Below are 15097 nucleotides of genomic sequence, written 5' to 3' on the forward strand. Positions count from 1 at the left end.
GCCCCCAGTTTTGTATTTTCCCGAGGGTAACAGGAGAAATTGGACCCCAAAAGTTGTTGTCCAATTTGTCCTGAGTACGCTGATACCCCATATGTGGGGGGAACTACCGTTTGGGCGCATGGGAGGGCTCGGAAGGGAAGGAGCGCCATTTGGAATGCAGACTTAGATGGAATGGTCTGCAAGCGTCACATTGCGTTTGCAGAGCCCCTAATGTACCTAAACAGTAAAATCCCCACAAGTGACACCATTTTGGAAAGTAGACCCCCTAAGGAACTCATCTAGATGTGTTGTGAGAGATTTGAACCCCCAAGTGTTTCACTACAGTTTATAACGCAGAGCCGTGCAAATAAAAAATATTTTTTTTTCCACAAAAATTATATTTTAGCCCCCAGTTTTGTATTTTTCCAAGGGTAACAGGAGAAATTAGACCCTATATATTGTTGTCCAATTTGTCCTGAGTACGCTGATACCTGATATCTGGGGGGGAACCACCGTTTGAGCGCATGGCAGAGCTCGGAAGGGAAGGAGCATCATTTGCAATGCAGACTTAGATGGATTGGTCTGCAGGCGTCACATTGCGTTTGCCGAGCCCCTAATGTACCTAAACAGTAGAAACCCCCCACAAGTGACACCATTTTGGAAAGTAGACCCCCTAAGGAACTCATCTAGATGTGTTGTGAGAGCTTTGAACCCCCAAGTGTTTCACTACAGTTTATAACGCAGAGCCATGCAAATAAAAAATTTTTTTTTTTTCCACAAAAATTATTTTTTAGCCCCTAGTTTTGTATTTTCCCAAGGGTAACAGGAGAAATTGGACCCCAAAAGTTGTTCTCCAATGTGTTCTGAGTATGCTGATACCCCATATGTTGGGGTAAACCCCTGTTTGGGCGCACGGGAGAGCTTGGAAGGGAAGGAGCACTGTTTTACTTTTTCAACGCAGAATTGGCTGGAATTGAAATCGGACGCCATGTCACGTTTGGAGAGCCCCTGATGTGCCTAAACAGTGGAAACCCCACAATTATAACTGAAACCCTAATCCACACACACCCCTAACCCTAATCCCAACGGTAACCCTAACCACACCTCTAACCCAGACACACCCCTAACCCTAATCCCAACCCTATTCCCAACCGTAAATGTAATCCAAACCCTAATCCTAACTTTAGCCCCAACCCTAACCCTAACTTTAGCCCCAACCCTAAATGTAGCCTTAACCCTAGCCCCAACCCTAGCCCCAACCCTAGCCCCAACCATAACCCTAACCATAACCCTAGCCCTAACCCTAGCCCTAACCCTAGCCCTAACCCTAACCCTAGCCCTAACCCTAATGGGAAAATGGAAAAAAATAGACTTTTTAAATTTTTTAAATTTTTCCCTAACTAAGGCTACGTTCACATTAGCGTTCTGCGCCGCCGCGTCGGGCGCCGCAGCGTCGCCGCATGCGTCATGCGCCCCTATATTTAACATGGGGGCGCATGGACATGAGTTGCACTTGCGTTTTGCGACGCATGCGTCACTGCGGCGCACGCGTCATGGCGCAGAGAACGCAGCAAGTTGCATTTTTTGTGCATCCAAAATCAAGCAAAAAAAGGACGCATGCGTCGCAAAACGCAGCGTTGTGCATGCGTTGTGCATGCGTTGTTCCTGCGTTGTGCGTTGCGTCGCCGACGCTACGGCGCACAACGCAAATGTGAATGTAGCCTAAGCGGGTGATGAAGGGGGGTTTGATTTACTTTTATAGCGGGTTATTTAGCGGATTTTTATGATTGGCAGCTGTCACACACTGAAAGACGCTTTTTATTGCAAAAAATATTTTTTGCGTTACCACATTTTGAGAGCTATAATTTTTCCATATTTGAGTCCACAGAGTCATGTGAGGTCTTGTTTTTTGCGGGACGAGTTGACGTTTTTATGGGTAACATGTTCGGGCACGGGAGATTTTTTGATCGCTTTTTATTCCGATTTTTGTGAGGCAGAATGACCAAAAACCAGCTATTCATTAATTTCTTTTGGGGGAGGCGTTTATACCGTTCCGCGTTTGGTAAAATTGATAAAGCAGTTTTATTCTTCAGGTCAGTACGATTACAGCGATATCTCATTTATATCATTTTTTTATGTTTTGGCGCTTTTATACGATAAAAGCTATTTTATAGAAAAAATAATTATTTTGGCATCGCTTTATTCTGAGGACTATAACTTTTTTATTTTTTCGCTGATCGTGGTGTATGGCGGCTTGTTTTTTGCGGGACAAGATGACATTTTCAGCGGTACCATGGTTATTTATATCCGTCTTTTTGATCGCGTGTTATTCCACTTTTTGTTTGGCGGTATGAGAATAAAGCGTTGTTTTTTGCCTCGTTTTTTTTTTTTTTTTTTTACGGTGTTTACTGAAGGGGTTAACTAGTTATGTAGTTTTATAGGTGGGGTCGTTTCGGACGCGGCGATTCTAAATATGTGTACTTTTATTGTTTGATTTTTTTTTTATTTAGATAAAGAAATGTATTTATGGGAATCATTTTTTTTTTAAATTTATTTATTTAGGAATTTTTTTTTTATTTTTTTTTTACACATGTGGACATTTTTTTTAAACTTTTTTACTTTGTCCCAGGGGGGGACATCACAGATCGGTGATTTGACAGTGTGCACAGCACTCTGTCAGATCACCGATCTCACTTAGAGTGCAGCAGGCTTACCAGCGCCTGCACTGAGCAGGCACTCGGTAAGCCACCTCCCTCCCTGCAGGACCCGGATGCCGCGGCCATCTTGGATCCGGGACCTGCAGCGAGGAAGGAGGCAGGAGACCCTCGGAGCAACGCGATCACATCGCGTTGCTCCGGGGGTCTCAGGGAAGCACGCAGGGAGCCCCCTCCCTGCGCGATGCTTCCCTATACCGCCGGTACACCGCGATCATGTTTGATCGCGGTGTGCCGGGGGTTAATGTGCCTGGGGCGGTCCGTGACCGCTCCTGGCACATAGTGCCGGATGTCAGCTGCGATAGTCAGCTGACACCCGGCCGCGATCGGCCGCGCTCCCCCCGTGAGCGCGGCCGATCGTGCTGGACGTACTATTCCGTCCTTGGGAAGTAGGGCCCACCCCACATGGACGGAATAGTACGTCCAATGACAGAAAGGGGTTAAAGAAAAAAAAAATTGCGTGGGCTCCTACATAATTTTAATAACCAGCAGAGGCAAAGCCAATGGCTGATGTTAATATTCTGGGAAGGAGCCAATAGCCATAAAGGTTCCCCAGCTATTAATATCAGCTTACAGCTGTTTGCTTAGCCTTTACTGGCTGGTTTACAGGGGGACCCCAGAAAAAAATTGACATAGGGTCCCCCTATAAAATCTAACCAGCAAAGGCTAGACAGACAACTGCAGGCTGATATTAATAGCCTAGGAAGGGGCCATGGATATTGGCCGTTCCCAGACTAAAAACATAATCTTTCCAGAAAAGGTGCATCTATAAAATGCGTCAAATCTGATGCTTAGCCTTGCTCTTCCCACTTGCCCTGTAGCAGTGGCAAGTGAGGTTCATATTTGTTGATGTCACCTTTGTATTGTCAGGTGACATCAAGCCCACAGGTTAGTAATGGAGAGGCATCTATAAGACACCGATCCATTAGTAACCCTATAGTGATATTGTATAAAAACAGAGACATCCAGATTAAAGTCCTTTATTTGAAATGACAGACTCCTTTAATGAATTTTAATTAAACCATACGTACTGAACTCCTAATCCACCTAAGCAGTCTACTGTAACAAAAATAAAAGCACAATATTCCTCAACTGTCCGCCGAGAAGATAATCCATAATGTCCCACGACAATCCTGATCACTTTGTATCAGGACTAAGGAAGTGGACCCTCTGGGTCACGACTTAAGAGCCCCCAAGGGCGAGTGAACCAGATGATGCCACCCCCTGTACAGGGTGTGTTAGGGACAGGCCCAAGGAGGGTGAAGCCGCAACAGCCGAAGCCAAAGGGACGACTAAAGATAGAACAAAGAGAGAACGTAAGACGGAGGGAAGACGGAGCTATTGAAGTGACGAGAATGGTGGAGGCACTGGACAGGTAGAGGCAGCAAAGACAAAGTACTGACCGGTAAGATGAAAGCACACGTTAGACGGAAACAACGGAGACTCAGGACTGGCAGGAACGGCAGGAACACAGGACTGGCAGAAACGGCAGGCACAAAGGACTGGAAGGCACGGCAGGAACACAAGACTGGAAGGCACGGCAGGAACACAGGACCAGCAGGAACGGCAGGAACACAGGACTGGCAGGGTACGGCAGGAACACAGGACTGGCAGGATACAGCAGGAACACAGGACTGGCAGGGTACGGCAGGATCACAGGACTGGCAGGATACGGCAGGAACACAGGACTGGCAGGAACTGGAAGGCACAGCAGGAACACAGGACTGCTGGGTACGGCAGGAACAGAAGACTGGCAGGAACTGGAAGGCACAGCAGGAGCACAGGACTGGCAGGGTATGGCAGGAACACAGGACTGGCAGGGTACGGGAAACAGAGACAGTCAGAGACAAAGCACAGAGCAGAGCCTAGGAACCTAAGGTGATGCTGGCAATAAGCCAGCGAACACAATAGACGCAAAGGCATCTGAGCAGGGCAGGCACTGGGAAGAAGTACCCGACGGGGGCCGCCATATTATAGACGGAACCGCCAGGTCACGACCTCCCAGAAGCCCCAGCGTCGAAAGGAGCGCGTCTGCGCATGCGCGGACAGCCGAATGGACGAGCGCCAGAGGAGCTGGAGGACGGAGAGCAGGAAGGAGCATCGGGAGCACTTTGAGAGCAGTCATATCATTGATGTGACTGCTCTGAAAGACAACAGGCGATACACTGACAGAAGGTAATCGGTCCCGCAGTGTATAGCACTGAGCTGCTGTGAGAGAGTTCATCGGAGTTCATCAGCTGATCACTCTCTCATGGCAGCTCAGTGCTATACACTGCGGGAGCAATAACCTCCTGTCAGTGTATCGCTGGCGGCCCGGTAGAGCAGTCATATCTCCCGATGTGACTGTTCTACATGTGAGATCACCGTGGAACACTCAGGATTACGTGGACTACGGCGGAAGGTGAGTATATGGTGGTTTATTATTTTACATTATTTCTAGGTGATGAGGGCATTGAGGATTTGGCGTTAGGTGAGTATAATGAGTTTTTATTTTTGGGTGAACATGTATGTAATTATTTTACTTTTATTTTTTTTAACTGTGAGCACAGGCTCCGGCAGATGAGATTACATCTCCCATCAGCGGCACCTTCTGTCACTTATCAGTGACAGCAGAAGCTCGATGAGAGCAGTAGTCTCATCAGCCCACGCCTGCTGACCTGCGGTAAGCGTTTTACCGCAGGTCACTGCTGCGGGTCACAGTCACAGCAGCAGGGTCAAGCTGACATGTGACAGCATGACTCCGCAGCACTCTGACAGTCTTATCAGCGGTAGCGTTACCGCGGTTCACAGCCACAGCGGTGGGGTCATGCTGACTTGATAGCATTACCCTGCAGCGCTTTGACCGTCTGTCTTACCGGCGGTAGCGTTACCTCCGATAAGAACTACCGTGCCGCTGTTTCCCACGCTGTCACACAGATGACAGCGTGGGAATCATCATAGGAAGCGGGTAAAGCGCAACTAAAAAACTCAGCAAATCCGCAAACATTTTTATACCTGCGTTTTTGCTGTGGATTTGTCTGATTGAAGTCAGTGGGTGAAAAACGCTGCAGAAACGCAAAAATTGACATTCTGCAGAAAAAAAACGCACTGCAAATAACTTAAGGAAAATTACTGATAATGTGCTCAACACTTCAGGATTGTCATTGAATTAGCTTCCATAAGGATTCCATACCGTTTTTGGCCCATTTCCGAGCGGAAGAAAACACTGTGAAAACGCATAAAAAAAGCACGGTGTGCACATAGCCTTAGAAGCATTATGCACGCTAGAGCATTTGCTTGTTGAGCAGAGGAAAATCATAAATTTCCAAAATTATGATTGAAAGAAAGCAAGAACTTTTCCACTGCTCATGTGACGTTCACTAGTGGAACTTTCACTAAATTGATGTGTGAGGAATTGTATAATATAATAACATCCAAAGAACAAGGGCATTACAGAAATTATGTAGGCTCACTAATGTTAAAAAAAAAATTGTTTAGGCAACTAAGAATGTTAATGGTTAACAACGGACACAGGATCCAAAACACTTTTTCAATGTCCACTTTTCCAGGTCTTAAGGTACCTTCACACGAAACGACTTTGTAATGATATCGCTAGCGATCCGTGACGTTGCAGCGTCCTGGCTAGCGATATCGTTTAGTTTGACACGCAGCAGCGATCAGGATCCTGCTGTGATGTCGCTGGTCGCTGAATAAAGTTCAGAACTTTATTTGGTCGTCCGATCGCCGTGTATCGTTGTGTTTGACAGCAAAAGCAACGATACCAGCGATATTTTACACTGGTAACCAGGGTAAACATCGGGTTACTAAGCGCAGGGCCGCGCTTAGTAACCCGATGTTTACCCTGGTTACCATCGTAAAAGTAAAAAAAAAACAAACAGTACATACTCACCATCTGATGTCCGTCAGGTCCCTTGCCGTCTGCTTCCCACACTGACTGAGCGCCGCAAAGTGAAAGTACAGCACAGCGGTGACGTCACCGCTGTGCTCTGCTCTCACTGTACGGCGGCACTCAGTCAGAGCAGGAAGCAGACGGCAAGGGACCTGACAGACATCAGATGGTGAGTATGTACTGTTTTTTTTTTTTTACTTTTACGATGGTAACCAGGGTAAACATCGGGTTACTAAGCGCGGCCCTGCGCTTAGTAACCCGATGTTTACCCTGGTTACCCGGGGACCTCGGCATCGTTGGTCGCTGGAGAGCGGTCTGTGTGACAGCTCTCCAGCGATCAAACAGCGACGCTGCAGCGATCGGCATCGTTGTCGCTATCGCTGCAGCGTCGTTTCGTGTGAAGGTACCTTTAGGCATTTTGAACAGTCCTTATTTGCTATTCATAAAGATTTATGCAATCCAACAGGTAAACCTATTTTCTCTGGCAATTGGAGTTTAAATTAACCCATGGGCAGACACAGACTGCTTGGGGCCCCCGTGCAGGAAATGTGCCTGGGCCCCCCTCCTTTTAAGGCGACAAAGCTAAGGGACTGTGCTATACATAAGTGAGTACACTTTATACTAAGGGACTGTTAGACATAATAATCGATAATAATGTCTTCCTCCACCTCCCCCTGTTCTTAAACCCATTATAATTCCCCCTCATCCCATTATTGCCCTCTCCCCCACCCCCCATGATTGACCTCTTCACCACCTCCATTATTGCTTTCTCCCCCACCACCCCATATCATTGCCCAATCCACCACCTACATCATTGCCTCCTCCCCACCACCCCCATCATTGTCCTTTCCACTGCCACCATCATTTCCTCCTGCCCCACCACCCCTATCATTGCCCTCTCCATCAACCCAATCATTGCCTTCGGCCCTGTCACCCCCATCATTGCCCTCTCCTCCACCTACACACACACACAGCACCATTCACCTCTCTGCACACACACACCTCACCTCTGCTCACACAGTATCCTGAAGCCGCACCATCGCTGGCAGCTTCCTGTCTCATACAGCCGTGGCGCTAAATGATGATGTCATTCAGCCGCTGCTGTGTTGCAGGAAGCAGGATGGATCCATTCCCTGCAGCTCCGCTGCCTTTTTCTCTTGCAGGCAGCGGAGCTGCAATCCCATGATGGCAATCTGGCCAGGGGCCCCCCGAAGACGGATAAACTGGCCAGATTGCCCTCATTATTAGCCACCCTGCATGCAGGGATGGTTTTAGGCAAAGTGGGGCCCTAGGCAAAGTTTAAAATGGGGCCTCAAATCCTAACATATTGCACATCACACAGAAGCATTTCTGTTGTATTTACAGGCGCTGAGTTCAGGCCACTAAAGGAATGTGATCGACAATACTGAAGTTGTTCAACGCTTGTTTCCCGGCCTCTTTACACCGTCTGAGAAAGAATGATGGGAACAGAACAATCACTAATAGATTACTAACAGATCACCATACAGTATCATGTTACCAGCAGCACACCTACAGTTTACAACGGCGATGTGCTGCTGAGAACAATGATTTCTGTTCCGGCATAACCAATCCAATCAATGGATGAATAGGCAGTATTTTACTTGTTTAGTATAATACACCTCATAGTCCTCAATATATTATAATGTGCACCACAGTCCTCCATATTGTAAAATACACACCGCATAATCCTCCATATAGTATAATACACTCCTCAGTCCTATAATTCACTTCCCACAGTATAATGCACCCCATAGTTCTTCATATAGTATAATGTATTCCCCATAGTCCTTGATACAGTATAATGCAGCCCACATATAGTATAATGCAGCCACCCCATAGAGCATAATGCAGCCACCCCACAGAGTATGATGTAACCCCCATGGAATATAATGCAGCCACCCTCATATAGTATAATGTAGCCCCCCCATAAAGTATGACGCAATCACCCCTCATAGAATATAAATATAATACAGCCCCCCATAGAATATAATACAGCCCACCTCCCCATAGAATATAATGTAGCCCCATCAGAGTATGATGCAATCCTCCCTCATAAAATCTAATACAGCCCCCATAGAATATACTACAGCCCACCTCCCCATAGAATATAATGTAGCCCCCATAGAATATAATGCAGCCCCCATAGTATATAACACAGCCTTCCCCATAGAATATAATGCACCCCCCATAGTATATAACACAGCCTCCCCCATAGAAGATAACGTATAATGTACCCACCTTAGTATACAACACAGCCCGCATAGTATACAGCACTGCCCGCATAGTATACAGCACTGCCTGCATAGTATACAGCGCAGCCTCATAGTATACAGAACAGCCTCATAGTATACAGCGCAGCCTCATAGTATACAGAACTGCCCGCATAGTATACAGCGCAGCCTCATAGTATACAGCGCAGCCTCATGGTATACAGCACACAGCCTCATGGTATACAGTACTGCCTCATAGTATACAGCGCAGCCTCATGGTATACAGCACACAGCCTCATGGTATACAGCACACAGCCTCATGGTATACAGCGCAGCCTCATAGTATACAGCATACTGCCTCATAATATACAGCGCAGCTCTCCCCCCCAGAATGGCCCCACAGTCCAGTACTCAGTTATAGAGTAAAAAAAAAACAACACAGCACACTCCTCACCTCTCCTTGTGCCCGCGCTGCTTCCAGTTCCTGCTCCTGCCGGCACACAGTGAGTGCGCGGCAGTGTCTGTCAGAGGCAGAGCGGGGAATGATGAGAGAGGGAGCGTCAGCTGACGCTCTCTCCATCATTGCTTTGAACTGTACCGGCAGACGCCGGTATAGTTAAATGCGGCGGGGGAGTCGGCGCTGGCGGCAGGCGGGCCCCCTGCCTCACAGGGGCCCCATAGCAGCTGCGTGATGTGCCGCTAGCTGGGGGCCCCTGGGGGAGCGAGGACCTAGGCAGCTGCCTGCCCCTAACGCCGGCCCTGCCTGCAGAGGCCCCCTGGAGCCTCCGGGCCCCTGTGCAGCTGCACAGGTTGAACAGGATATGTCCGCCCATGCCTCTGTCTCTCTGTCACCAATCTACAAAAATATGGGGGAAAAAATCCCCAAAAATGCTTTTCTATGTAAAAATCTAAAAAAATTAAATATTATACACAGAACAAGTTACACATATTTAAAGATATGCACCCGTAAAGGGAATTTCTCAGTAGTTTTTTTTGTAATTTGAGAGCAGCATAATAAAGAGCTAGAAACCCTGATTCCAGGGATGTGCAACATCAAAAAGTTAATTTATTTCAGTTCTTCAATACAAAAAGTTAAACTCATATATTATGTAGAGTCATTACAAACAGAGTGATGTATTTCATGTGTTTATTTCTGTTAATGTTGATGATTATGGCTTACAGCCAATGAAAACCCAAAAGTCATTATCTCAGTAAATTAGAATAATTAACAAAAAAAACCACCTGCAAAGGCGTTTAAAAAGGTCCCTTAGTCTGTTTCAGTAGCTCCACAATCATGGGGAAGACTGCTGACTTGAAAGATGTCCAGAAGGCAGTCATTGACACTCCACAAGGAGGGTAAGCCAATAAAGGTTGTTGCCATAGAAGCTAATGTTCACAGAGTGCTGTATCCAAGCATAATAATGGACAGTTGAGTGGAAGAAAAAAGTGTGGTAGAAAAAGGTGCAGAGCCTTGAAAGGATTGTTCAGAAAAGGCCATTTAAAAATTTGTGGGAGATTCACAAGGAGTGGACTGCTGCTGGAGTCATTGCTTCAAGAGCCGCCACATACAGACGTATCCAGGACATGGGCTACAAGTGTCGCATTCCTTGATCAAGCCACTCATGACCAATAGACAATTCCAGAAGCCTCTTACCTGGGCCAAGGAGAAAAAGAACTGGACTGTTGTCAGTGGTCCAAGGTGTTGTTTTCAGATGAAAGTAAATTTTGCATTTCATTTGGAAATCAAGGTCCCAGAATCTGGAGGAAGAGTGGAGAGGCACACAATCCAAGCTGCTGGAGGTTTAGTGTGAAGTTTCCACAATCAGTGATGGTTTGGGGAGCCATGTCATCTGCTGGTGTAGGTCCACTGTGTTATATCAAGACCAAAGTCAGCGCATCCATCTACGAGGACATTTTAGAGCACTTTGGAGATGGAAATTTCATTCTCCAGCAGGACTTGGCACCTGTCCACACTGCCAAAAGTTCCAATATACCTGGTTTATAAACAACAGTATCACTGTGCTTGATTGGTCAGCAAACTCGCCTGACCTTAACCCCATAGAGAATCTATGGAGTATTGTAAAGAGGAAGATGAGACACCAGACCCAACAATGCAGACGAGCTGAAGGCTGCTATCAAAGCAACCTGGGCTTCCATAACACCTCAGCAGTGCCACAGGCTGATCGCCTCCATGCCACGACGCATTGATGCAGTAATTGATGCAAAAAGAGCCCCGACAAAGTATTGAGTGCATTTCCTGATGACATATTTCAGTAGTTAAACAAGAAGTTTCCCAAGATAAATATAAAAAATAACAGGTCCAAATTCAAAAGGCATTATGAACACAAAAAACCCCAATAGGTGTAATTAAAGTAACAGGGGAATCAAAGAGTATGTTCAACCATAAAATCTATTTTATTAATAGAAATTAACACTTAAAAATCTGAGCATATTATCACTACCAAAGCAGAAAAGTTAGGGGATCATAAGAGAAAGTATAAAAAGGGGTAAAAATATATAATATAAATAAGTGTATGCAAAGCATAAGGCTCTGCCAAAATTGCACAAGTGAAATTGATGTAAACAGAGGTAAGTTACAAAGGGTTAAAAGATGTGAAAAAGGCAGAGCAACAATAGGGAAAAGTATAAAGTGAAAAGTATGGTCCCCAATAACACAGATAAAAATAGGTCTAAATGTGTCAACATACCATATGGCCATATAATAGAGAAAATAATTTTGTAGAAAGCTAATAATATCAATTATCAATTCATTAAATCAAATTATAAAATCCGTATCCTGATTGTCCACAAGCATCTATCATAATTAAATCAATCCATAAAGAGGTTCACAATCCCGGCTGTTCAACAGTCTATCAAGGCTCCATAATGTCTCATAGAAAAAAATAATAAAGAATTCACAGTCTAGCCAGAGACCATTTCTAGAGTTCATATATTCTGCAACAGATCCATGGAGTACAATAGCAGAGAAAAACAAGCTTGTTTGTAGGAAGACTTTCCTCCCCCAATTCTCCATCTCTTTATAGGATGAAAAATGTTCACAAAGTAGAAATCATCACATACATGGATATAGATAGGTGGATTAAAATCCGGCCTTCATGGCTGTATACTGCAGAGCAAACAAATATGAGTTAAAATCAATAAAAAAAACACAAACCCACCTCCCAAAAGATGCCTCCATATTTCTAAAAATGAACCAAACCCCAGATTTTCATTAAGCCTGGTCGGTACCCAATCTAAAAGTCCACTTGCTCTCAACGTAAGCGAGAGTTTTCTTGAGATCACCACTTCTCGGTCTCAAAAGAACTCTGAGAAGACTTGAATCCCTATGATGGAATTGTTGAAAATATCTTAGTAGGGTTTTAAATTGTTCAAGATCATCCTCTGTCCTAGATTGGTCCATGTCTCTTACATGTTCCTTGATACATACGTGAAGTTCTCTAGCAAGGAGACCAATGTAGATTTTCCCACCTGGACATCGGGCGTGATAGATCACCCCTTAAATGGTGTCTGATGTCATATGTCTAATTTAATGACATTCCCCTGAAGGTAGCCCTCTCAGGTGTGTTCATAGTTGTCAATAATTGTGTCCTGTCCTGTTTATGAGACTAGGACACCTGCTGATTGTGCTATGTCTTCACATGTCTGTGTGGATGTGACGTCATAAGTCGTTTGCACCACAAATAATATGGGAGTGAGCGGTGACATCTTACTCCTTTAATCCCCATTCTCCTGATGATGCCTGAGAGCGGGCGAAACATGTTGGGGGATTAATGTTTATAGATTTAGGGCGACAGGACCTGCATTACAATAACGGTGACAATCCGCCAGTATATAACTAATCGCTGACTGCAGCAGTAAATGGTACGGTGTATTCACTGCCTGTGACTGACACAATAGCACAAAGAAGCCGTAATAACAGGGTCATTTTCATTTATGGGGGTTTTAATTGTTTTCTTTGTGTTACATGTAAATAAAGCGATATTATAAAGAGGAAGAAGAAGATTTCGGTGACCCGAGATGAGCAGCAGTGACCCGTCCTTCCCATGGGTTGTGGTGGGATTACTGTAAATCACATGTGATGGGTTATTGGGAACGGTACAACCTGTATTATATATAGCACTGACGGCTTTATTATATACTGCCCCAATATCACCATATTCCTGGTAAGAGGTAATAATTGGTAGAAAGTGTTGGTTATACAGAGAATATAAAAGCTCAGGAAGAGTTTACAGCTCCGTGTATTCTGTCCATGAGGTGCAGTAGAGCCGTCTGGGTGGCACTGGGGGTAATAGGTGCGCACCACTTTCGTGGAATAGACTCTTGGGAGAAATGATAAAGGGAAATGGGACATTGAGGAAATATGTGATAAGAAACATAGAAAAACAAATAAAAATATTAACTTTACAATACAAAAATAATGTAAGTTATAAAATGGAATGATGATGAAACACATAGAGGGATTAATAATCTAATAAATAAACCACTGGAAGTCGCCATGAAGTTCTCTGCCGTTCCTCTGGACTCTAAACTGTCACCCATGATGCCCACATCACAGTGTATAGGGCAGAGCAGGGCCAGGAGCCGCTGCCTGGCAGGAGCCACCTGAGGGTTCCGTCACCTCTGACCTCTGGTCACCTGCACACGACCAACTGCCGTTTACTTTCAACTGTCGGCTGAAGTGATTGGACCGAGGTCTACAGGCGGGAAGAGATTACGGAGAATGGCGACTACTGGACGAGGAGAAGAGAGCGAGAAGAGGAAGAGGAGAAGAGGAAGAGGGAAGAGGACAGCGTGACCGGATTAAAGAAAAGGAGACGAGACAACAGCGGATTGGAGGAGTCAACACCTGGATGCAGCGGAGACCCTGGATCATCCGGCCCCTATGCCAGGCTTAACATCAGCCGCTTCAACATCCACCAGGTCCTAGGTAGAGGCGCCTTTGGCAAAGTAAGGCCTACATATTTGTTATTTATTGGAAATCTGAGATTTTTCATATATCCCCATGTATTGTTCTCTGTTATCAGCCATGTCTTGCTTTGTTATTGCTCATTGTAGTGTCCTTCTGTGAGATGAGGTATAAGACATCACCATAGTTAGGGCTAGTGCTGCTATAACCTGGTATTCTTCTATACTGGAGGGTTCATCTCAGGGGTCACAGCTGTAGAGGGCAGGGGACATTATTTTTTTCTCCTATCAGGCTGCCATATTGTACATACATTTGTCTCTGTGTTTTTATTAAATCTAGATAATCAATGATATTTGGACCATACTAATGCCAACTCAATGCCTCTACTAATGCTTACTCTATTTCCATATGGTAACAGAGGAAAACCCTTTAAAAAGTCATTGTCATTTTAATTTTTATTTCATAAATCTATAGCAAACATGAAAATAAGCAGCTTTGTAATAAATCTTCTTTCTCCACCAAGACTGGTTTTTCATATTCTATATTCTCAATTTCTGGGTAAACTCTGTATTTAGTGAAGACAGATTGTTACATTACTGAGAGGAGATGACAGTTGGTGCTGATAATATTCTATAAATCAAAAAATACAAGGCCTGCACCCCAGAAAGACCAGAGGACGGTGCAGAAAAAGTCACACTCAGTGCCAGAATTGACAGAGAATCATATTAGAGAAAGACACCAAAACAAAATAATAAAAGTAGCAAAAGTTTATTGAAAACAATAACATACACAAAAGTAAAACAGGGATATGACAAGGTAAACCATTAGTAGATGGCACCGCAGAAGACCGACCCAGTCAGGCATAAACTAAAGTAATAGAAAAATGCTCAAAGAGTCCCAAACAATTTGTGCATAAAGAAAGTATCCATAAGCAATGTGCAAGGAGGGCTGTAAACCACCCCTAAGGCTAAGAGCAAATTGAAGTCAATGAGACCATAGGAATAATATAAGTGTGTTACCTGAATGAGTGCTGGAATTCTGCGGTGCCACCGTTTTACTTTTGTGTATGTTATTGTTTTCAATAAACTTTTGCTACTTTTATTATTTTGTTTTGATAATATTCTATGTAGTGGAGAGGAGGGGCTAAATGCAAAACTCCTCCCTCCTCCTCCCTTCTGCATAGAATATTATCAGCACCAACTGTCATCTCCCCTCAGTAATGTAACAATCTGTCTTCACTAAATACAGAGTTTACCCAGGTATATAGAATTTTGAAAATAAAAAATCAGTCCTGGCGGAGAAAGAAGCCGATTTGGCTGATAAAATGTATTAAAGTTAAATATTTTCATGTGTATTA

Source organism: Ranitomeya variabilis, chromosome 1, assembly GCF_051348905.1.
Source record: "Ranitomeya variabilis isolate aRanVar5 chromosome 1, aRanVar5.hap1, whole genome shotgun sequence".
Classification (NCBI taxonomy): Eukaryota; Metazoa; Chordata; class Amphibia; order Anura; family Dendrobatidae; genus Ranitomeya; species Ranitomeya variabilis.